This window comes from Lissotriton vulgaris, chromosome 4_1, assembly GCF_964263255.1.
Source record: "Lissotriton vulgaris chromosome 4_1, aLisVul1.2, whole genome shotgun sequence".
Taxonomy (NCBI): Eukaryota; Metazoa; Chordata; class Amphibia; order Caudata; family Salamandridae; genus Lissotriton; species Lissotriton vulgaris.
Genome location: NC_141691.1, coordinates 94571473 through 94595608, shown reverse-complemented (window position 1 = coordinate 94595608; position 24136 = coordinate 94571473).

The window sequence follows — 24136 nt, the reverse complement described above, 5'->3', positions numbered from 1 at the left end:
ACTCTAGGCATTCCATACCGAGGAAAGTATTCCTTCAGTAGGATTTTCGCAGTTGACAAAGCAGTATTGTCTCTGAGAGGATAGGCCTCGATCCATCGGGAGAATGCGCAAACCACAACTAAAACGTATTTCAGGTTATTGCATCGCTCCATATGGATGAAGTCCAATTGAATCACCTCAAAGGGATGCGAAGGAGGAGCAAAACTGCCAGGAGGAGTTGGGGTTCCTTTGCCAGGATTGTACATTATGCACACCATACAATTCTTCACCAACCGTTCAGCACATTTCGTAATTCCATCATTCTTCCACACAGGCGACAACAACTTACAAATACCTTTCGCGCTAATATGTGCCAACCCATGTGCCATTGTCACAACGGCCAGTACATACGCGTCAGGCAACATCCATCTTTTCTGATCCGACAAATCAATCCAACACCCATTTGCATCCAACTTTCCCGTACTTTCTTTCCACTTCGTCTTTTCAGTGTCGGTGGCCTCATTCTGAATTGCTTTCACGCTCTCAACAGTATTTTCACACATACTTGATTCTGTAGGCCACCTGACCGAACTCGTCACATACATTCGAGTGCCAAGGTTCCGGGCAGTCTCCTTAGCAATCTCATCTGCAAACGCGTTACCACGACCAACATCATCCGTCACTTTACGATGTGCACTACATTTAACAATCGCAACTTGTTTAGGCAAAGTCAATGCATCCAAAAGATCGTTCACAAGCTGGCCATGCTGTATCTTCGTACCGTGCGACGTCAAGAAACCACGCTCTCGCCACAATCGTCCAAAGCTATGCGCTACACCGAACGCATATTGACTATCAGTGTACACATTCACACGTTTCCCTTTCGCTAACACGCATGCTCTAGTAAGCGCAATCAGCTCCGCAGCTTGGGCAGAATTCTGATTCAATCTTGCAGTCTCAACGACAGTATTCAATGTTACAACAGCATAAGCAGTAGTCACATCACCATTCGGTAACTTGAAACATGACCCATCCACATACAGAGTGCCATCCGGATCTTCCAATGGGGTGTTTTTAAGGTCCACTCGACCTTTCGTTTCCTCTTCCGTCCGCAAGTAACAGTCATGTTCTGCTACTTCATCTGCATCTGAGCTAATTGGTAACAAAGTTGCCGGATTTAGGACATTACAACGTTTTATCTGAATATGGCTTGCCAAGAGCGTCAATTCGTACCCAGACAACCTCGCACTCGTCAAGTGCTGAGTTTTCGTACGATTCAACAGAGTATCGACTGCATGCGGAACCATCACCGTCAGCATATTATCCATGACCAATCCTGCTGATTGTCGGATGGAGACCGCAGCTGCCGCAGTTGCTCTCAAACAACTCGGCAATGCTCTAGCTACTGGGTCCAAGGTCGAGGAAAAATATGCACATGGACGTTGCTTACCACCGAAAGGTTGCGTTAAGACACTCAAAGCACAACCTTCCCTCTCGTGAACATATAGTGTAAACGGCTTACTGTAGTCAGGGGTACCTAACACAGGAGCCGAACACAATGAATCACGTAATTCAGAAAAACTTTTCTGACATTCTTCCGTCCATGGTAAAGGAGTTGGAACATCCTTGCACGTAAGAGCCACCAATGGTTTCGCTAGCAATGAAAAATTAGGAATCCACTGCCTGCAGTACGATGTGATACCTAGAAAGGCACGCACATCTCTTTGGGTTTGTGGCACAGCCATTCGCGCAATCGCTGCAATTCTTTCTGGGGTCAATCTCCTTCCCTCCTTTGACAATAAGTGACCTAGATAGGTTACTTCTTGACAACAATATTGGAGTTTAGAAGGTGACACCTTGTGATTTAACTCACAGAGATGTTGCAGCAACGACACCGTAGCAATTTTGCAAATGTCCTGAGTATCAGCAGCCACCAATAAGTCATCGACGTATTGGATTAAGGCCGCACCAACCGGCAACCGAAACGCATCCAGTTGACCCTTCAAGGCTTGGCTGTAAATAGATGGACTTTCACAGTAGCCCTGAGGAGCGCGTTTGAACCGGAAGCTACGCCCACCGAGAGAGAAACCGAAAAGGTCCCTGCTCTCTTCGGCAATCGGGATGCTGAAAAACGCATTTTTCAAATCAATCACCGAAAACCATGATGCAGTAGCTGGAATCAGAGTCAGTAGCGCCGTGATGTCAGGCACAACAGGGAATTGAGGAACCACAATTTTATTCACCTCCCGTAAATCGATAACAAAACGATAAACAGGCGGTTTGGTAGGATCTGTACGTTTAAGAATGGGCAATACAGGGCTATTGCACACGTTTCCCCGCGTCTCTTCAATAACATCTTTCTCGATCAAGTCATAAATGATCGCTAACAGTGCTCGTTCACCATCAAGGGAGATACGATATTGGGGAATACGTGGCAATCGCACATTCGATTTCAACTGAACGACATAGGGAGAGATATCAAGTAGGCCCACATCATTTGGACCCGTCGCCCACAAAGACGCAGGAAGAGAACTCAATTCCGGTGGAAGCCTATCGAGAGACAAATACATAGGAGAGACAACCCTCTCTCCTAACGTAAGCTTTACACCCGCAGGAGAACAATACAATGTTGCATACAAACGTTTAAGCAAATCCAGACCCAATAGATTTTCACCACAACCCGTGGTTAAAATCAACGGAGCTTGGAGCTCACGTGGCCCAATTTGAAGGGGCAAAGGGCGAGAAACTGGATTGCTAACGGGGGCGCCAGAGAATCCAACGGAAACATTTGTTAAGCCAGACAAAGGTGCGCCAGGGAGTTTCGAATGCATGATAGAACTTTTCGCTGCACCAGTGTCCAACAGAAAAGGCTCAACGACGCCCGATGTAGCAACTGCGACGTAAGGCCCTCTCTGATCAACCGGAACTGATACCACTCCCTCTCCTTGTCTTTGGCTGTCCTAGTAATTACTGTCGTCAGTTCCCTGATCGACGTAATAATCGTCTACATTGTACTGCGCAGATCGTCCTTGCGACGATCCACGTTGATCGAAACAATTATTAGAATTAGATGAATTGTCTGAGCGATCATTTTGAGCACCACGACCTCTACCACGTGATGCCTGCTGTGAACCACCACGGCCTCCTTTAGACGAATTACCACTATTACGTTCATTTAGAGCAGGACAATTGAATTTGATGTGTCCCTCTTGTCTACAATAAGCACATTGATTATACCCTAACGAGGATCTTTGGAAGGAGGAATCATTACGCGACTGTGATCTATTCGATTGCGACTGCGACCTATTCTGTTGAGGCGCATTCTGATTGGAACGCGGCGGATACGCTTGTTGCAGCAACACTTTAGTTTTCAGCTCTTTTGTCTTTTTGTCAGCACGGTCATTCTCTTCTTTCTCCCTATTTTCGTAATATTGTGCCGTAGCCAATATCTGGGCCGAGGTAGAAACGGCCCATGCACTCTCTGAATTCTTCAATTTATTGCTCAAATCGGGCAACAAATTCGACACAAATTTATCCACAAACAACCTCTGTCCACCCTCAGTACCCATATCCTGTCCACTATGGTCAATGAACGCTTCCTCAAACCTCGTAAAGAAGTCGGAAACACTCTCATCTTTCTTTTGTTTGCAAGCGGACAGTTTGTCCCAATTTACTCTCATAGCTGGCATAAGCGTTTTCATAAGCGTTATTATTCTTTGAGGGAGAGCAGTAATCAATTGATCGGGTTTAGTAGCAGCCACTTGTCCAGCATCTGCCGCTGTAATGGCAGCCCAATCACCACCTAATTCATTTGCGTGATCTTGGTGACGAATCTTAGCCCATACCGGCTGCGGTACGACGTTGCCAAACAACATGTCGATATCGGCAAGATTCATCACCGTAGCATCTACGAGCTGAGATAATTCTTTATAATACCCTGTAGGATTTTTACGAGGATCGGGCAAAGATTGTTTCACCTGAAGCACTTCCGATCGTTTCCATGGGAGGTGTATCCACACTCGCTCAAAGTGCGCCAATACCGGAGGATTAGCATTAGCATCAGCTGGTATCCAAACCGGCGGAACTTCACGCATAGGATATTGGCCAGACTCGTCTTGCTTTTCAATATCCTCAACAAACAGTGCATGAGGAATAGGAGCGGGACGAAGAGATAGCAACCGCTCAATAGCACGTCGGACATTAGTATCCACTATCAGCCCAGTTGCGAACTGAAGCCGAAGGTCAGACAGGGCGGTCAGCACCTCGTCAGGCGCATCGGCCGCTATCTGATCATGTAGGAACTTGCACATCTCATCAAACACATACCTTTGGGTCGGAATGTTGAATTGATTAAACGTTTCGAGAACAACACGGGGTGGATTTCTAAGGGGGTTTACCATCCAACCCATCGCCATATTATATAGTGCAACACGTTCTCTGTTTCCAGGAAGCTGGCTACGTCTCTGAGGACCTTCGGAGCTAGCAGACCCATAAACAGGTCCGAACGACTGAAAGAAACTAGCTGCAATAGGAGAATTACGACTTCGAGTAGAGGGAGAAAGATAAGACACAGGACTAACAAGAGAAGGAGTAGAAATAGCAGCAGCAACAGGGGTTAACAAAACAGGAGCAGTAGCGGGAGCAGGAGTATGTGGAAGCGGAGGAGCAGTAGGAATAGAAACAGACAAAGGAGCAGGAACAGTCGGAAGAACGGGTGCAGGTTGAGGAACAGGCGGAGGAACAATAGGTGGAAGAACAGGTACGGCAGGGACCACAGGAGCTGCGGTACCCTGAACGTACGGAGGTGGCGACTTCATTAGGTAGGACATTAAAGGATCCTCAACTGCCTCTTCCTTCTTATCCGACTCCGTAGGTAAAGCAGGATAACATTTATCTATGGTCATACGCTGTAATCTCTCAAACACTTCCTTATCCTTATCCTCCTTATCACGCTGGAACTGCTCAGCTTTCTTCACTATGGTAGCAACATTATCTCGCTGACTACGTTTATTTTGTCTGATTTCTTTCTGTCGGGCTTCTTTGCGCCACAACCGAAAGGCATCAAACATGGCCGGCCTTGATTTACGTTCGAACAACTTTATTTCTAGATTATCTAAGATCGACGCTTCGAAGCTACCGTGAGGTGGCCAACGAAGGTCGCCGTCTTTCTTTGTATATTTAATCCAATAATCGTTAAAGGTAATCGGGCCTAGCCCATGTTTGCTATATAAGTCATAAGTAGGAGTTCCAACCGGAGGTATCGGACACGAGTCCTCCAGCAGGGAATCCGCACCACAAGGTCTGAAACAACTGAACAAAGTACTACGACCAGGCATCTTGCACACTAGCCGAGTTTCACAAACTTCAAGGGTTACGGGATTTACCAAGTCCCAGCAAAGAACAAAACCCTCGGTTTTTGGCGGCTGCAGTCGTCAAATAATACAACAACAAAGTACGCTAGCAAAGTGTCACCGACAAAAACACTCACACAGCGTGAACAACAAAGACACTTGCTAAAGTGTCAACAACCAAAGACTATGGGAGCGACCCACAAATACTTAACTCAAAGATCGATGGCGTCACCAGGAAGGCCCGTCTATCGTCTCGCTCTACCAAGGTCTACGCCAGGCGCCAAAACAGGTCTACAGTCAGGGCAGCAGTCCGTCGCAGCCGTCCGGAGGCGGGAATCTTCGCGGGAAAAGTCTTCGGGCCACTTATTTCGACAACAGGATCGATGAAGCGGGGTGCACCTTCCCTCGGAGATTTCACACGAAGTTCCTCACGATCGTCGGGCTTGGACCGGTACCACTGATGCAGCCCCACGTTGGGCGCCAACTGAAGGACTGGGTTCTTTTGGACCCAGCGGTGCCAGGGCACAACACCTGAAACCTTCGTGGGTAACCTGCTTCGGCGTACAAGTCACAGAGACACGGGACACTTCCTCTGACGTCAAAGATTCAAGGTTTATTTGCTGCAGGGAACACAGAGATCACGACAAGTACACAGCGTGCAACTTGGGGAGACTGCTTCAAATTGGTTCTGTGGATCGCTCCTTTTATACAGTTTTTACCCATAGGGTAACATTGAACACAAAAGTTTATAACCCAGTTCCCACAATTAACCCCCAGAGGGGTCGCTTTGGTCACTTTAAAACATATGAGGTCCGGAACATGAGTGCGGAAACATTTGGCGGTTCCCAACTGTAAAAACCATCTTCCCACCATTAGCAATTTCCAATCGGCAGTAAAGTAGATCGAAATAGGAATGAAGACAGGTGCAGAGGAAGACGGAGACAGTGGGGAGATTGGAAAGGGTGTAAAAAGGGAGGTAACGGGAAACACGAGATACAGGCATCAAAGGGACGTGCCTAATGAGATGCACGGCTGAGACAATAAGTCCGTGCGGCAAGATGAGCCTCGAGCGGCGCCATCTGCCTTACAGTAGCATCCCCCTCATCATAAAGACACTTACAAAGAACATGTGTCTTCCGCAAATATCTTGGGAGTCCCAGGGTCGCGAAGCGGACAGCGTCCGTTCGCTGGCTACTTGAGGGCAAGAGACAAAATGGATGCCGTATCTAAGATGGAACCCGTGGGTACAGATGGAAAACCCACGTAACAAACGAACGATTTAAGTTAGCACAGCGAAACTGCGCACACTTACTAAACTCGTCATTTGCGGTTCATAGATACCAGACTCGACCATATTCGTGCGAGTCGAAAAGCACCACTTACAATTGTCACGGAACCTCACTACCTGTCCAATATCACTTCGGGCCAAGGAGTAGAAGCACCACCTGACAATTGGCGCTATGAAGGGCAAATGAATCACCCGCTGCCTGGGACGTGAGGGGAACGAGTCCGGGCCAAGCCCGAGCCAAGGGTGGGCCCATCTCCGGCTGTATTAGCCTGGGAGAGGCAGGGTTGGGCCACCTTCCTTGGCTTCTGGCGTTTTGCTTCAGATCTACTAGAAGAGTTGAAAGGTACCTCTTTGCTGAAACTATAAGGCAGGGCACTGTTGACTGTACTTAACTCATTCGTGCTGTTGCTAAGACTGCTGATTGATGCTGAATTGATCAATCTAATCAATCAACTCAATGAGGTATTTTGCTGGCCCGTGGGGCAGTTGTCTTTAAAATTTGAATAAACTCTCCCCTTTTCTTTTGTCTTCTTATTCATCAATTTCCTAAACTTTTTACTCTCTAACCTTTTAGTTTGTGTTTTATTTTAGCTCCTTTGGGCCCTGATCAAGCTTACAGCATAGCAAACTGTGCCAACTCCTTCCCAGCTTTTAATTGCCCGTCTTAATTTAATGATTTTAAACTAAGCCTTTTTCTTTGTAATTACGAGGGACACTAGGCTTGTTAGCTTATAGCAGCTCCTGCAATGCTTGTTCAATTTGTTTATTCTGATATTGTTGTAATTTTGTATACAAGGTTTTATGTTTTTCCTTGACCTAATGCCAATTGGGGCTGGTATCAAAGTTGTGTTTTGGGACATTACGTAGGTGCTGAGTAGAGAGAAAAGGGAAGAGTTTATTGCGAACCACCACCTTAGCTTCTTTGCGGGGATTGTTAAATGTGCGGCAACAAAGTCTGCACACAACAAGGGCAAAATACCAAAAATGAGAACGAACGCTGGGGACAATTGGTCTATAGCTGAGATCGACACCTTAATTGAAGAAGTCAGGACTATGTTGGGGGAAAACAGGAAGGTGGAGAGAGTCTGACATCCGAAAATAACTAATTTCCTTATGAAAAACAAAGACAAGCAGGACCCCTAGTTCCTCTTAATAATTCAACCAAACCCAAGGTGGTGATTTCTGCAACTTTATAGCCATACCCATGCCGTTATACCCAAGGCACCTATTAATTCATCTAAGTGTATGACCACACTGACTAACAGTACACCTGTGAAGAGCACTAAAGTGGTCTTCTGTATCCCATGCCCTAATAGGATTTCCCTCTTGGCACCATCAGTGCGTGGTGGTACCAAGAGAATGGGATTTATAACCAAGAGCGAGCCATCCCTGAGGGAGCTTAGTACAAGGATTTATTCAATGACCAAAGAACTCAAAAGGTTAGTGAAAATTTTGGTGAGGCACACTGAAGGCGTGGAAATGCGTAACCCTACACTACTGAGCCATCCAGGGACTGCTGAGATGATTCAACACTCAATTACATTCTGGAGACAGGAATAGTCAACACAATGGTCAGTGCCCAGACAGGGGGTGGGTGCTTTGACGAATTGTGCCAGCAACAACATACACCCTTGAGTTCACCCTGGCTCATTGGCAAGTAACAAATTCAGACAAATTCTCTGGCAGCACCAGTACACCATTCTTCTCATGGGCCCTCTACTACAAGAAAAATGGAATATGATTCTTAGTATTCTCCGCGGTACACCTTTGCAGCAAATAGATGCATGTACTACAATAGGCACACATAAACAAAAACAAATCAATATTATTATGTACATGATAACTGTCCCTAAACTAGGCCGTAATGCTAGAGTAGACAGGGAGCCCTTGATAAACAAAGCAATCCATTGGATTAGGCAGGAGCGAGAATGCACGTTTTGGGACGTGCTGATTTTTAGGTGCTGAGTGCATTTTAGGTGACAAAGGTACTCAGAACAATATCAGACTCAGTCTAGGAACCCATGAACATGGTCGAAGAATTTTTAGCTATGGAACTCAGGGCCCCCGTTTCTCCCCACTCACTAATGCAATTCAAATTAAATACATTTCTATCCATCTCTCTGGTAGGTTGAGCATGAGGAATTTCTCCACACGTGTCCCTGCTGAACCATATGTTGGTAGTGCTCAGGCAATGTTGGTGAAGAGCACACACTGTTACTCAAATGAAACTGTGTTTCCTGATATGTTAACTGTGTTGAGAAATAAGCCTGCGGAGGATGTGGAATACAACTCAAAAAGTTCCGAGGTGGCAACTAGGAATACAAAACGCACTACGAATTCTACAGTATAAACTTTAAACGGAAATTTAATAATTATTCTTCTGTTCAATTTCACACATTGTACATTTCAACATCAAATGTTTGCTTATTCTTATTTACATGAAAACAAACTACATTATAACAAGGTTGTAGTACAACAAACGTTTCTGTATGACAAATTGCAGAACCCAATGCATTTCGGGACACTTAGTCCCTTCATCAGAGGTATTCTGTAAGAAGGAAAGGAAAACAATTTAAGTAATGCACATTGCGATTGGCCCTTTCTTTGTATTAGCGAACCATTCATGTGGTTCACCAATACGTCATGCACCCTTCACCATAGTGTTATTGAGAGTGTTTGCAGAAATCAACACTTACTGTCTTCACACAGAAAGGTGCCAGAGAGTATCTGAAGGCGGAAGTCAAGAAAAAAGACAATGGAAGAAATTATAAATATGCCATACGAATGAACTGGTTGCAGAAGCTAGTGAGTTTAAGGAGGGCACATACCTGCTCTATGAATACTGACACAGCTACTGTTGTTAAAAAACTGGTAAAAACGATAAGGCCCTAGTTGACCTTCTCTTCACTTCCGCTGTAAAGATGGTTTTAAATAACTGGAAAGACACTCGTAAAGGCTCCTTCAAATGCTGGATAAATTGGGTAACCAATCTGAGAGGCGCTGACAACATCTCACTCCAAAACACCCCATGGCGCCCTCCTCATAGACAATTGTGGGTCTCGCTTGACAATTACTTCAGTACACAGAAGCCTCCTTGAACTCACCATACTCCCTTAACCCCGGGTCCATACAATCTCACACTCCAGCCTCTGGGCCTGTCCTGTATACATGCACTTGCTCCCTCTACACTAATCCAGCTGACCCAGTTACCTCCTGCTCGGGTCCTCCTGTGGGTCACTCGTCGTGTGACGATGCTTCATATATGATGTTCATGTTCAGGGATACACTGATTATCACCTTCGTATTTTTTTTTTGTATACCTTTATACTTATTCTTATTTTACCCTGCTCCCCCTTGATTGACATCGCCCATGCAGATTTTGTGCTCCTTTTTCTGTTCTGTAATGGCTCCTCATTCTGCTGTTATCTATAAATGCTGCTTATGTCCTTACTGTATGTTCTTTTCTGTTCTCTGGAAACAATCAATGAAAAGTTTTGAACACAAAAAAAACTGGTAAAAACTGACAAGGGTGTGGAACACCTAAAAAAGCAAAACAACAGATGACTAACTTCCCTACTGCCCAGGTGCCGTTACCAACAAATCAAAGGAATGTCTATGCTCACCTCTTAGTGTACGTGGTGTTACGTAGACTCACCACAGCAAGTGTGGAAATATCACACTGACACTGAAAAGACAACAAACCAAGAATAAAACCTCCTTCATATTTTTGGGAACGCATTGGCTACCTACTGCAAACAGTGGGTTTATCTGTATCAATGACACTAACCTCGTACAAAATGCCTCTGTGTTAATACTTCTGAGTTTTTTCAGTTGAACGGACTCTAGATAACTATCCTCCTGCTTCAAACCTATGAAGTAGAAATCAAAGAATCAACGTCACTCCAATGCTCCCGCATTTGTTTAACCAAAGTGGCAGACTGAAAGTATCATGCGTCTCAATCTTACCGTTAGATTCAATGGATTGTTCGCGTGTTCGTCGACCCGACCGCATCATTCACAAGAGTGTCTCTTCTCTCGAGCAACGCTCTCGTCATCTCCACCTTAGATTAAAAACACTCTGACCAAACGTCCGAAGTGACGTGGTAACGCGGTACGTCGAAACTGAAAACGGACTAGGGTACCAGATGTAAACAAAATAAATGACGGAACAATCTAAATAATCTAAATCTATGAGAAGAAGACACAGGGTCTGCATATACCAGTATGTATGTAATGAGACTGAACGGCAGGAAAAAATATGAATACGCCTGAATAGAAAAAGAAACACAATTACTCTCTCCGAGAGAGTTTGCGCAAGTCTCCAGTTTTATTAAAGAGTAATCAAAAGGATGGTGAATAGTGTTCATAGGCGCACCGATGTCAAGTGAGGTTATTAGTAAAAACTAGCGGAAGAGGCGAATGAAATTTATAATTTCATAAAGGAAACAAAATCATTTGATGCACAAAGTTGCTCGGACACTCAACAACTACGTCAACTTGAGTATCTGACTAGAAGGGAATTAAAGCAATGCTTACACGCGTCGACACTCTTACAATACCATTGAGTGAAGAGAATCCCGCGTGGTCTCAGATTAGCAATTCGACCTATGCTGTTCAGACTTCACAGCAATCAACAATTCATGGAAAAATGGTATTCCATATTGAATAAATGTTCTTTAGACTTAATACTGTTACTGATTGAGGAACTATCAAAAACTATTCACGATTTGGAAGAGGAAATATACACTCTGAAAAATGAGTAATCCAAAAGAATGGAAGAAGAACCATGGGGTAAATTCCTAGAAGATCTTAACCAAAAACTTGACAAGTACGGCAAAGAGTTACAAGAGACAAAACTGAGGAAATTTAAAAGGGACACTAGCTCAACGAGGCTTACACATGGGCGGAAGTTTACGCACAACGACGATTATCAAAAAGGAACACACAAACATCTTCTGAGGAAAGCGTCATCTCTGAACACGACACTGATACATCAAGAGCACCTGTCAAAACTACTGAGGTAGCAAAAAGCGCAAGCAAACAAACAGAAGAAAATATTACGACAACTACACCCAGTGTGTCTTTTTTAGAAGGGAGCAAGGACCAGGGTTCACCGCCGGAACAAATCCAAGACAAAATTCAAGAGAAAACAGCCAGCGCCTCATCAAAACAAGGAGAGGACAAAGAAAAAGAAAAAAGCAAGAAAGGCCTCAGGAGCCAAACCAAAGTCTTGTAACTAATATTTCGACCACACAACTGACAAAATTTCAAGAAGCTGTGTTGAAGGGTACATCGTTTGTCAGTACCTATAAGACAGAAGTGGCATTCTTCAAATTTATGAGAACCCTAAGACTGCGGAATGTTTTTACAAATATATGCCCCAAGGAACCTAGACAAGAAGAATTGCCACCCACGTTCAGACCCAAAAGTACTTTCATGGCTCCAGTGTCGCATAAAACCCTAGACACTTTTGATTACTTGTCAAAAAAGACCTTAAAAACATCCAATATACAAGAAAGCTCAAAAACTTGAGTAGAGCGGAATACAGCGCATTGACAACATTAGCCAACATCCCACGTGTAGTCTTCCAAAAGGCGGACAAAGGTGGTGGCCTTGTGATGATGGACACAGATTATTATGAAAGGAAAGTTCTTGAACACGTCAACAACAAGGATATATATGAAAGTTTAACTGCAGATCCCACAGTGGAAATAGAGGATGCTGTGAGTAAAATACTTGACCAAGCGGAAGATCTCAACTTGACATCATAAGCACATCAGATGACACCCACTGTTGATCGAGCACTGGTGCGCCTATGAACACTACTCACCATCCTTTTGATCAGTCTAATAGAACTGCAGAATTGGGCAAACTCTCTGGGAGAGAGTAATTGTGTTTCTTTTTCTATTCGGGCGCATTCATATTTTTTCCTGCCCGTTCGGTCTCATTACATACATACTGGTGTATGCAGACTCTGTGTCTTCTTCTCATAGATTTAGAATATTTAGATTGTTCTGTCATTTAATTTGTTTACATCTGGTACCCTAGTCTGTTTTCAGTTTCAACGTAACGCATTGCCACATCACTTCTGACGTTTTGTCAGAGTTTTTTTAATCTAAGGTGGACATGATGAGAGCATTGCGTGAGAGAAGAGACACTCTTGTGAACGGTGCGGTCGGGTCGACGAACACGCGAGCAATCCATTGAATCTAACGGTAAGATTAAGACGCATGATACTTTCAGTCTGCGACTTTGGTTAAACAAACGCGGGAGCATTGGAGTGACGTTGATTCTTTTATTCATACTTAATAGGTTTGAAGCAGGAGGATAGGTAGCTAGAGGCGGTTCAACTGAAAAAATTGAGAAGTATTAACACAGAGGCAGTTTGTACGAGGTTAGTGTCATTACAGATTGTATTGTATATGCTCTTTTATAGCGCATGGCTACCCGGGGGCATCCCAGCGCTGCGGACGTGTGGAGGAACAGGTGGAATGTTTATGGGAAGTGTCAGGTTTTCAATTGTTTTCGTAATGAGAGGTGGTTGACCTTCTGGCAGATGGAGCTAGGCAGGGAGTTTCAAAGTTTGGAGACGTTATAGGAGAAAAGATGTCCTCCGGCAGGGGACATCCTGATTCTAGGGACCTCGACCAGATGTAGATCAATGGAACAGAGGCTCCTTGATGCTTTATACGGTTTGATGAGGTTGTTGAGGGCAGGGGGACCTTTTCCCTGAAGGTTTTTGTGGGTGATGCATAAAGCTTTGAACTCAATTCGCTCCTGCATCGGGAGCCAGTGGAGTGTTCTCAAGGCTGGTTTGGCTGAGGAGCCGTTGTTAGTACCTGTGAGTAGTCTCGCTGCAGCATTTTGTACCACCTAAAGTTTGTGGATGGCTGAGGTGGGGGCTCCTAGATAGAGGGCGTTTCCATAATTCAGTCTCGATAAAATGAGAGCTTGGATTAGGATTTTCTTGGAGCTCTCCGGTAAGAAGGGCAGTATCTTACGTGTCGACCTCAGCAGGCCGAAGCAGCTGGCAGCTGTTTTTCTAGCTTGGACTCTGAAGGTAAGCTCCTTATCAAACCAGATCCCCAGGCTCTTTATTTCGTCTTTTGGGGTTGGGGCGGGACCCGTGCATGGCGGCCACAATGAGTGTGGGTTGAAGTTTGCTTGGTTGCCCAGCAACATGAGCTCCGTCATATCACCATTGAGTTTTAGATGTGACACACTCATCCAACTGGTGACTTCTTTAAGACAGGAGCTCAGGTTTGTGGGGACCTGCCTGTTTCAATGCCACCACTAGCTGCGTGTCTTCAGCATAGCTAATAAGCTGGATGCCAAAGTGTGAGACTATTTCAGCTAGTGTACACATTGAAAAGAGTAGGGCTCAGGGAAGAGCCCTGGGGAACCCCACATTGCAGAGGTAGTGGGCGAGAGTGGGTCATACCTTCAAACACCTGAAAGTATCTTCCTTCAAGAAATGACACCAGCCAGGAGAGGGCCCTTCCTGTTACTCCCAGTCTTTCGAGTCGGTGTATCAGGGAGTGGTGGTTCACCGAGTCGAAGGCAGCACTGAGGTCTAGGAGGCGGATGGTTACAGACCCTCCAGCGTCCAAGATCTTTCAGGACTCTTCCACCACCGCCATCAGTGCAGTCTCTGTGCCCAGGCCTGGACGAAAGCCTGTCTGGGAGTAATGAAGGAGTTTATGGGTTTCAAGGTGAGTTGAGAGTTGGTTGTTCACATGTCTGTTCGCCACCTTGCTGATGCGAGGGAGGAGGGAGATGGGCCGGTAGTTGGAAAACTCCAAGGGGTCAAGGTGGGGTTACTTCAGTAGGGCTTTAACCATTGCGATTTTCCAATCCTACACCTGACTCAAGAGAGGTGTTAATTATCTTGACGATTGGAAGGGTTAGAGTAGGCCTGGTGGTCTTTAGAATGTGAAACTGGGCCTAGTCTAGCAGGGAACCGCTCTTAATTAAGTTAAATATGGGGGGAGAAGTTCCTCTGTAAGTGGACTGAAGGATTCGATCTTGGGGGCAGTGTTCTGGGATACTGACTCAATCTCCCCGGTGGTAAGGTAAGGTAAGGTACATTTTATTATGTATAGTTAATTAAAACCAGTACAAAACATTTACATTTAAAAAGGTTTCTTAAAATCTAATAAAAATATGTATAGTCGTTATGATCGTCATTGTTGCAGTAAAAGACCAAAAGTAGTTGTCTGGCCGTCTTTCCCGGAGCCAGGGCGGCATAGGCACTTGGGGCCCAATGGCCGTCTGCTAGGTGCCTGACTCAATGGTCTACACTGATTGTAGGTTTGGCAGTCTTTGCTCTATTATTGCCAAGAACTTGACGTATCTGCAGTTTAATTTGGTGTTAGCAGGGTTCAAGCAGGCAAGCACCGCTTGCCTTCGCGTGCTGGTCCCTATCTGCTTGAACTGGTCGCGTAAGAGCTGTCGGCGGGCTTGTCGAAGTTCTTCACAGAGACAGGTCATGTGGAGTATGTCTCCCTTTGCTAGATTGCAGAGTGGACAGGCTTCATGACTGTTGCTCCTGAGCCATGGGGGTAGGTGCTCTCTGCTGGGCAGGATCCCTAATCTATATTTCAAGAACTTCAATTTTATAGATTTTGAGTAGCCCTGACCGAAGTAAGCTTGTGGTTTCAGGGATTTCTATGTGTTTAATGTCATCCATGCATTATTTCTTTTTGCAAAGGTGGCCTTGTCCTCTAGTAGGGAAAGGGATTTGACATTTTTTCAAACTGCTTTTTTGAACGGGTTATGCCCCAATTGCATGTCCCAGAGCGCCAATACTTTGACGGCCCCCAATGCTGCCTTCAGGTAGCAGCGTGCCTGGGATGCATCCCTACTTTGTATGTCTTGCCACAGCATCGAATTTAAAGTGTCGTTAGAGGCAGAACGGAGTTTGTGGCAGCAAATTATGTAAGCTCCCTGTCTAGCAAGGTTTTGTTTTTGCAAACCAAACTCCAGCCTTATTTCTGCAGGCGAGGTGTAAGGCGGAAGTGAAAACAGAGTTCTGTATGCTTTCACCTGGGTGGTTTCTAGGTTCCTGGAGTCTCTTCCTCGTAGTGCCTCGCTGCCGTAGGAGATAGAGGGGAGCATCTTGGCCTGAATAACTTTCAGATATGGTGATAGAGTTGGCCCCGACAGTTGGTTGGCTAGGTGTTTCAATGTAATGGTGATCAAAGCCCCTTTTCTTTTTGTATCCTGCATCTGCTGGACAAATGAACCATCGCTGTCAAAAATGACCCCCAGGTATTTGTATTCGCGTGATGACTCTATTTTTGGGCCACCCAGAGTCCAGGACTTCTGTTGTTTGTTCCTGGCGTTGATTGTCATTGTGCGTGTTTTGCTCAGATTAATTCTTAAGTTGTTTTCCGTTGCGTAGCTGTGCATTTCACTCAGCAGTTTCTGGAGGCCAGTATGTTTATGACTAAGAAGTACAACGTCATCCGCGTAAAGTAAGTTACTTAGCTTTTTTCCTCCCAGCCTCGGGGAATGGGTATTGCATGTGTTGAGCCGGCTTGGTAGATCCGCCATAAACAGGTTGAACAATGTCGGGGCAAGCACGCACCCTTATTTTAGCCCTTTAGTGGTGCGGACTTTGGAAGACAGATGGGTGCCGCTTCACCTGCACCCATATCTCAGAGTGGAGTAGCATCAGCATATTTAAAATCGGTTGTGGTATGCCCCATTGTGCTAGTTTCCTCCAAAGCCTGCCTCTCTCGATATTGTCAAATGCTGCACTAAAATCGATGTAACACAGGTGCAGTGGCAGTTTTTTTGTTTTTGCTGCATCAATAATCAGAGAAATAGCCAGGATGTTGGTTGCTGTTCCAGAATTTTTTCGGAAACCACTCTGGTTCAATTGGATAATCTGTTTTGAATCCGCCCATGACACAGTCTCCTCTAAGATGGTTCCCGCGAAGTATTTAGCCTCGTTGTCGAGGAGGGCTACTAGGCGATAGTTATTGGGGACTGTTTTATCGCCTTTTTTGTGTATGGGGCAATCGTCGACCCTCTCCAAGAATCTGGGATTCTGTTTAGGAGTCTGATTTCCGTGAATAGAGGTTGCATTATGGTCACCCATTCTGTATTTTTTTCCTTGAATAGGGCTGGCGGAATGCCATTAGGACCTGGAGCTCCTTCTTTCCTGCCCTTGCAGATCTGCTTTGTAATTAGGGCTATTTGCTGGGCCACTGATGGTGCTGAGATTTCTTTGGGTTGGAGTAGTTCTCCCATGATGGGTAACGCTGGCCTAGTCATTGCGGGTGTTTTCTCTGAGGTGATGCTTCTTTGTGCTCCTGCCTGTCCCAGGGGGTCAAAATGGCTGCTGACATAGTTAATCCATTCATCTTCCCCAATGTGTGGGGTGTTAGTAACCGGCCGGTGGGAGGGCGTTCAGTATAAGCTGTATTTTTGTAGAGAAAAAGTCCGCTAGCTTCATGACGCGACGGCCTGAGGGGTCGGGAGCCAGGGGGGGTCTGGGACTTTCATGAGTTTTTTTACAATCCTGAAGATCTCTTTGGGTGCATTGGAGGTGGATGATCTTTTTTCTTCATAGTAGGATGCCTGTGCCATTTTAATTGCGGCTTTGTAGGTGATGATGGCTGCTCTATAGTTATATTTCTTATTGGTTGAGAAACCCTTCCTCCATATTATTTCTAATCTTTTGCATTGTTGTTTTAGTTTACGTATTTCAGGTGTAAACCAGTGGGATCTTTTTGAACTTGCTTTATGTGTCATAGGTCTTCTAGGAAATACTTTGTCTAGTGAGTTCTTGATCCATGTGTTGAACTGTCGATTGGCTGTTTTGGGGTCAGGGTAGTGTGGAGGTATGGTGTTTTGCAACTCTTGTGTCCAGACCTCCGTGCTTAATTTGGGCCATTGGCGGGCTTGGGTGCGGGAGATTTGCACAGTAGGGCAGGGAGACACTGATTACCATTCGAAGGGGATTAGGAAGTGGTCCGACCAAGGAATAGGGGCGGGTTTCTTTCCTTTCAGTTCTGTAATATTTGAGAAAATTGGATCCAGGAGGTGCCCTTTAGTGTGGGTAGCTTAGTGAACTTTTAACTGTAACTCATATGCTGCGAGGTCGCGGACAAGGTCGTTAGCTATTGTGTCCTGGGGCTGTCGAAATGGAGATTGAAGTCTCCTGGAAGGTTGAAGTTAGGGGGAGGTGCTGGCTAAGTTTACCACTGATTCCAGTAGCAAGCTGCAAAATTGTCCCAGGGCTCCCGGTGGGCGATTAAGGAGAATGCCGACCATTGTAACTGAGGGGGTAAGCGTGATGGAAAAATGGGCATTTTCGCAGTCGGAGAAGGGGCTACCCAGAATTCGACATGCTAGGTGGTCTTTGTATATGATGGCGATCCCTCCACCTTTACTACCTATTCTATTGACGCGCTGGATTAAATAGCCCGGGGGAAGTGCTTCAACTACATCTGGGTCTGAGCTGGATACTAACCAAGTTTCCATAAGGAATAGCACATCAGGGGCGTTGTCATATATTAGTATGGCAATTTCTGTTGCGTGCTTTGGCAAGGATCTGCAATTAAGCAGTGCCATGTTCAGCGGATTATCCTCCTTTGAATCATTGCCTGTCTTTACAGAGAGTTCCTAAGGACAGTGGGAGCATTTCTGCTGTCTGTTCCCTGAAGCGAGGGAGTGTTTGCATAATGTATTTGGGATTTTTCTGATTTGAATGACACTCTCCAGAGAGTATTGGAGGAGAGCGGGGAAGGAAGAGGCAGGGGTTCTGGGCCTCGGGGCATGGTCTGGCGCGGACGGGCCCAGACGGACTTGCCTTTGGCACGCCGCTTTGCTCTGCATGCCTTTTTATGTGGGCCTTGAGTGAATCAGCTAGACTGCCAACCTGCACTGCATCCCTCCACGCAATCGGGACTAGGACCCGCGGTGGACCGGGGAGGTAAGCTCCCACCGGAAGTAAGTATCGGAGGGGAAGACCTCGTAATTCAGGTATTGTTTGCAATTTTTAAAAATAGTGGCACAGTTAGTGCACAGAGAGTTTAGGTGGTGGCAACAATAACAATACAAAACGAAATGAAACGATGTCAGCAGCAGCGTCTACAGCTAGCGCTGGGCAGGATAATCACAACACACAGCTACCTCAAATGCGTCCGCCGCACGCTCCGCTCTGCATGCCTTTTTATGTGGGCCTTGAGATAAACCCATTGTTTGCAGTAGGTAGCCAATGTGTTCCCAAAAGTAATGACAGAGGTTTTATTCTTGGTTTGTTGTCATTTCAATGTGAGTGTGATATTTCCACACTTGCTGTGATGAGTCTACGCGACACCAAGTACACGAGCAAAGACATTCCTTTGATTTATTGGTAACGGCACCTGGGCAGTAGATCAGTTAGTCATCTGTTGCTTTGCATTTTTAGGTGTTCAACACCCTTGTAAGTTTTAACCAGTTTTTTAACAACAGTAGCTGTGTCAGTATTCATAGAGCAGGTATGTGCCCTCCTTAAACTCGTTAGTAGCACTAGCTTCTGCAACCAGTTCATTAGTATGGCGTATTTATAATTTTTTCCATTGTCTTTTTTCTTGACGTCCACCTTCAGGTACTCTCTAGTACCTTTCTGTGTGAAGACAGTAAGTGCTGATTTCTGCATACACTCTCAATAACACTATGGTGAAGGGTGCATGACGTATTGGTGAACCACATGAATGTTTCGCTCATACAAAGATAGGGCCAATCGCAATGTGCATTACTTGAATTGTTTTCCTTTCCGTCTTACGGAATACCCCTGATGAAGGGACTAAGTGTCCCGAAATGCATTGGATTCTGCAATTTGTCATACAGAAAACCTTGTTATAATGTAGTTTGTTTTCATGTAAATAAGAATAAGCAAACATTTGATGTTAAAATGTACATTGTGTGAAATCGAACAGAAGAAGTATAATTAAATTAACGTTTAAAGTTTATAGTGTAGAATTGGTAGTGCGCGTTGTAGTCCTAGTTGCCACCTCAGAACTAGGCCACTTTTTGGGTAGTGCTCATGCAAACATCCTCTCTTCCAGGAGACTTAATTCATATGATAAGAATACACCGTTGCACTCTGTTTTGGCCCACACTGTGTCTAACCTGGAATCAATAGACTGACTCTCTCCCTCTGCAACAACCTCAATTTAGTTAGACCTGCCCAACACACTTGCTTTCTTGGACACTAATGTGACATTAGGTTCCTATAAGAATAGATCTTGTGATATTTGCAGTCTCAGAAAGGTCCAGATATCGGGGATCAAGGCACACAAGCCCTGTTAAAGCATAGGCCTTGGGTGAATCAAAAGGTGAGGGTTGCCCCAGAGAACCGGCTTCTCTTTCATCTCCTGGTATCTGACTGGCCTAAATTCCAAGCTTTGTGACACAGAATGGGACTCTTATATCGAAAGATTCGACTTGTATGTTTTTCAGGAAACGGGGGCCACCGAAAAGGTGTATCACATTGGCTTCACAGCCTATAGCTTAGAGGCCATTCCATCTCAGAAATTTGGCCTCACTTTTAGAGGATACTAGTTTTGATTAAAAAAACGTTGTACCTTACTATGTACACATACCATGCTAATAGTTGACTTGCCTGACCTAATGGGGGTCCATCTCAAAATTTTTCGGGTTTGAGGGTGGTAATTTTTAATGTCTACATAAGGTCGGTACCAGCTAACATATGTGATCTAATTGATTCCTAGCAGAAGCATGCAAAGATTATGGTTGCTGGTGATTTCAATACTAGCATTAAGCCCCCTACTGGAATTAATACTTTGACTGAACAGGAGGATGAACAGTGGAATATACCCATGCTCACTGGCACACTACTTAGACATTTTTCAAATGTAGCACTCCAGTTAACCTCAGTCATAGTGGATAGGGGCTTAGGAGCCTGAAATGGGTGAACTCCTTCTGACCTAGATATGGCACTGAATTTTAAGAGAGGGGCTTACCGGACTAATACTGATTATGTCTTTGTAGATTTGCAACGTGTGGCCCTTACTTGATAATATGATGATCAATAATCAAACCAACAGCAACCATAACTCTTTGATTACAACCTTGATTGGGCGCTGCCTTTGATAAACCAGATGTCTCTAACCTTACAGAGGTGCCCGTCCCATTTGTTATCTAAAAACTATCAGCGAGTTGCTTGGCCCCAGGTTTTGTCTAATTCTGATCTGAGGGCTGAGATTTGGCAACGATTTGTTGATTAAATGTAAATTGATACTACCAACTATGTGGGGTGCCCTTAGAAGGACATTCCCATAATGGAAATCCATGCCAAGTTATTTCCAAAACTCCAGGCGTTGCTTTCTAAAAAGGTTTTGCATAACCCACACCCCTGTGCCAAAGTAAAAGCATGGTTTAATCACGAATGTGTTGAAGTCAAAAGAGAACTGCAACAAGTTATGAAATCGCTTTCCCGCCTAGATATAAAAAAAAGCAAGATACCAGTATAAAGAGGCAAAAGAGAAGGCAATACGAGCCTGGGAATATAAAGTATGGCAAGATCTAGTTAATGCTGCCAGGACAAATAACAAAATAGTATTCTGGCAAGTACTGTCCCATGGAAGTCTTGATAAAACCCTTGCAGGATCACACTACTTCTGACCTGATAAATGGGTCTCCCACTTCGCTGTATGCTAACGCTGATTTTGCCAATTCAGTCCCAGGCTCATGTGATATAGCCCTGCCAAAGGATGACACTCCTGTCATGAGTTGTCAGGTAACTTGCAGCCTTCCTGAAACCAGAGGAGCCATACATCGCCTTAAGCCAGCAATGGCCCTGATAAGAACCCTGGTGATCTGTTCAAATCTGAGCCCCTAGTTTGGACAAGCTATATGAATTTCCTGTTCTAATACTATTGCATCCTGCTGTAAAATCCCTGATACCTGGAGAGGGCGGAGATCATTCCAATCTACAGGAAAGGCGATGGTGGGAACCCCTCTAACTAAAGCCCAAAGCCTTATTGGCAGTTTACAGCAGATCTTCACCAGGCAAGAGCTAGACAAATTAATTGACTGGTGGAATGAACATCATATATTGACTCCTCTGCAGGCTGTCTTTTTTGCTAAAACCGGTACTGTTGACCAGTTGTTCTGGCTTGCCACCTTGTATTGGAAATATGGCCGGCTAAATAAGCAAAACTTTTATGTAGCGTTTGTCGGCCTCTGTGCGGCTTTTTATCTTCTACCACAGGACAAGCTTTGGAGTGTTCTTGTTGGTCTGGGAGCCCTTCCTGATTTGGTTAACCTCATTGCACACCTTCACAAAGACAACCATGCTCAAGTGCGGTGGGGAGCCAAAGGAGAACTGACCAAACGTATCCAGAGAACAAGTGTGAGTGATTTATATCAGAAACTTGGGTACTAGCAAAAATTCACTCATGGGTACAGCATCAAATTTGTCTCAAATTCACCAACTTCATGAATGATGCTAATCACATTGACCCACGGACTCCGAAAGCGTGTGCTTAGGCTGTGCAGAATCTACAGGACATGAATTCATGGCAATACCCTAGACACAATCAAGGCAAAAAGTATATTCCATTGTATTTCATGTTCCCAATGCAACAGAAGGTTTTGGCCATGTGATAGACATCAAATTGGAGATAAAAAAATGAAGACTCCTCATGGTATAGTTCTGCCTGGCGGCCCTTGACATTGGACTTGTTGATCAGAATGTACCCACAGCTATTTAGGTAGTCATCAAAGGTTTGTTGAAATAGGATGAGATATTTACCACATTTGTCCATACCATTACCAATGAGAGAGGTATTTAGCATGTGAGGTAAATTCCTCTTATTTTGAGTTTTCAACGTGGGAAAGCAGTATTGTTTTTAACACACGTTTTGAATTTTTTTGGGGTCATTTCCTCTGATAAATTTCAGCAGGTTTGACTTGCCGAAATTTATTACTGAAAAATTGTGAGTGTGTGATAATTGTTGCACAAATTGTAATGGCGATCCCTGTGCAAACATAGGTGTGCACAGGGATTGGAATACAGCCCTTAACAAGTAACGAGGGTGTTATCTCAGGTTTACTGTACATCATTTTCGAATCAAGTTCAAAGTGCTAACATTAAGTGCCAGGTCTCCACCTATAGCCTTCTCATGAGTTCTTGCGGCATTTATCCAATGACCCCTCTTGCAGCAAACATTTGGCTAGGAGTCTGCATTTTGCTAATCCTTTTGGAAAACAGTGGTCTAGGGAGAGGCCTATGGGGTCCTCTAGCATCCTGGGCTGAGTGATTTTAAGAGAACTAATAAATCAGTTGAGACACTTTCATAAGGGGTCCTAGGAGGACTGAGTTACTTCAATAGCAAGGACACAAGATTAACGTGGTTATGACAACAAATTTATTATCTCCATAAATTGGTTAATCATATACTTTCTTCGTGGTATTTTGTGCTCACAGAAGCATTGAAAGTGCGTGAAGTGAAGGTGTGTGAGTGACATATTAAAATTACATCGCATTGTGTAATTCATACCATGAGTCCCTAAAGAGAACCTTAGTAAGGTATAAATAAGCAGTTTGTGAGTAAGGCCACTGAGACTAGTTCAGGTTAAAGGACGTGGCTCAGCGGGATGGTGCAATTATAGCTATAAAGTACAAGGCTGTTCATGGCATGCATTAATACAGCGGGAATGATCTTGTTCTGTTGATGATTGCACTTTATAGCTGTAATTGCACCATCCCGCTGAGCCACGTCTCTTAACCTGAACTAGTCTCAGGTTCTCTTTAGGGACACATGGTATGAATAACCACTATTGTACAACATTAACCCTGTGTATATGTAATCCCCGCATGGTCCAAGTTTCTAAAATACACTTCCTCCTCCTCCTCCAGATTGTTAGTGCTCACAGGATCACGTCCTGATGATGATATCACTAATCTGAGATCGAAGCGCTGTCGATCTTCCCAACGTAAAACTCCAGTATTGCCCTCATTTAACTGTCGAGTTTTGAAAATTAAGATTGTTGCACAATGCGATGTAATTTTAATATATCACCCAAGCACCTTTACTTCACGCACTTTTAATGCTTCTGTGAGCACAAAATGCCACGAAAAAAGTATATGATTACCCAATTTATGGAGATAATAAATTTGTTGTAATAACCACTGTTAATCTTGTGTCCGTGCTATTGAAGTAACCAGTCCTCCTAGGACCCCTTATGAAAGTGTCTAAACTGATTTATTCGTTCTCTTTAAATCACTCAGCCCAGGCTGCTAGAGGACCCCATAGGCCTCTCCCTAGACCACTGTTTTCCAAAAGTATCATACTTTACCCCTGGTCTTACTTCAGGGGTGACCTTGTTTCCTCAAACTTGCATTTTACTAATCAGCTAATGGGAGTACCTCTAAGATCTCCTCCCCTGTAGACATCATGACAGATGCTAGCTCTTTAGGCTGAGAAGCACCTCTAAAGTCACACTTGAGTAAAGCAAGATGGACATTAAGCCAAAGTTGAAAGTCAAACATTTAGAA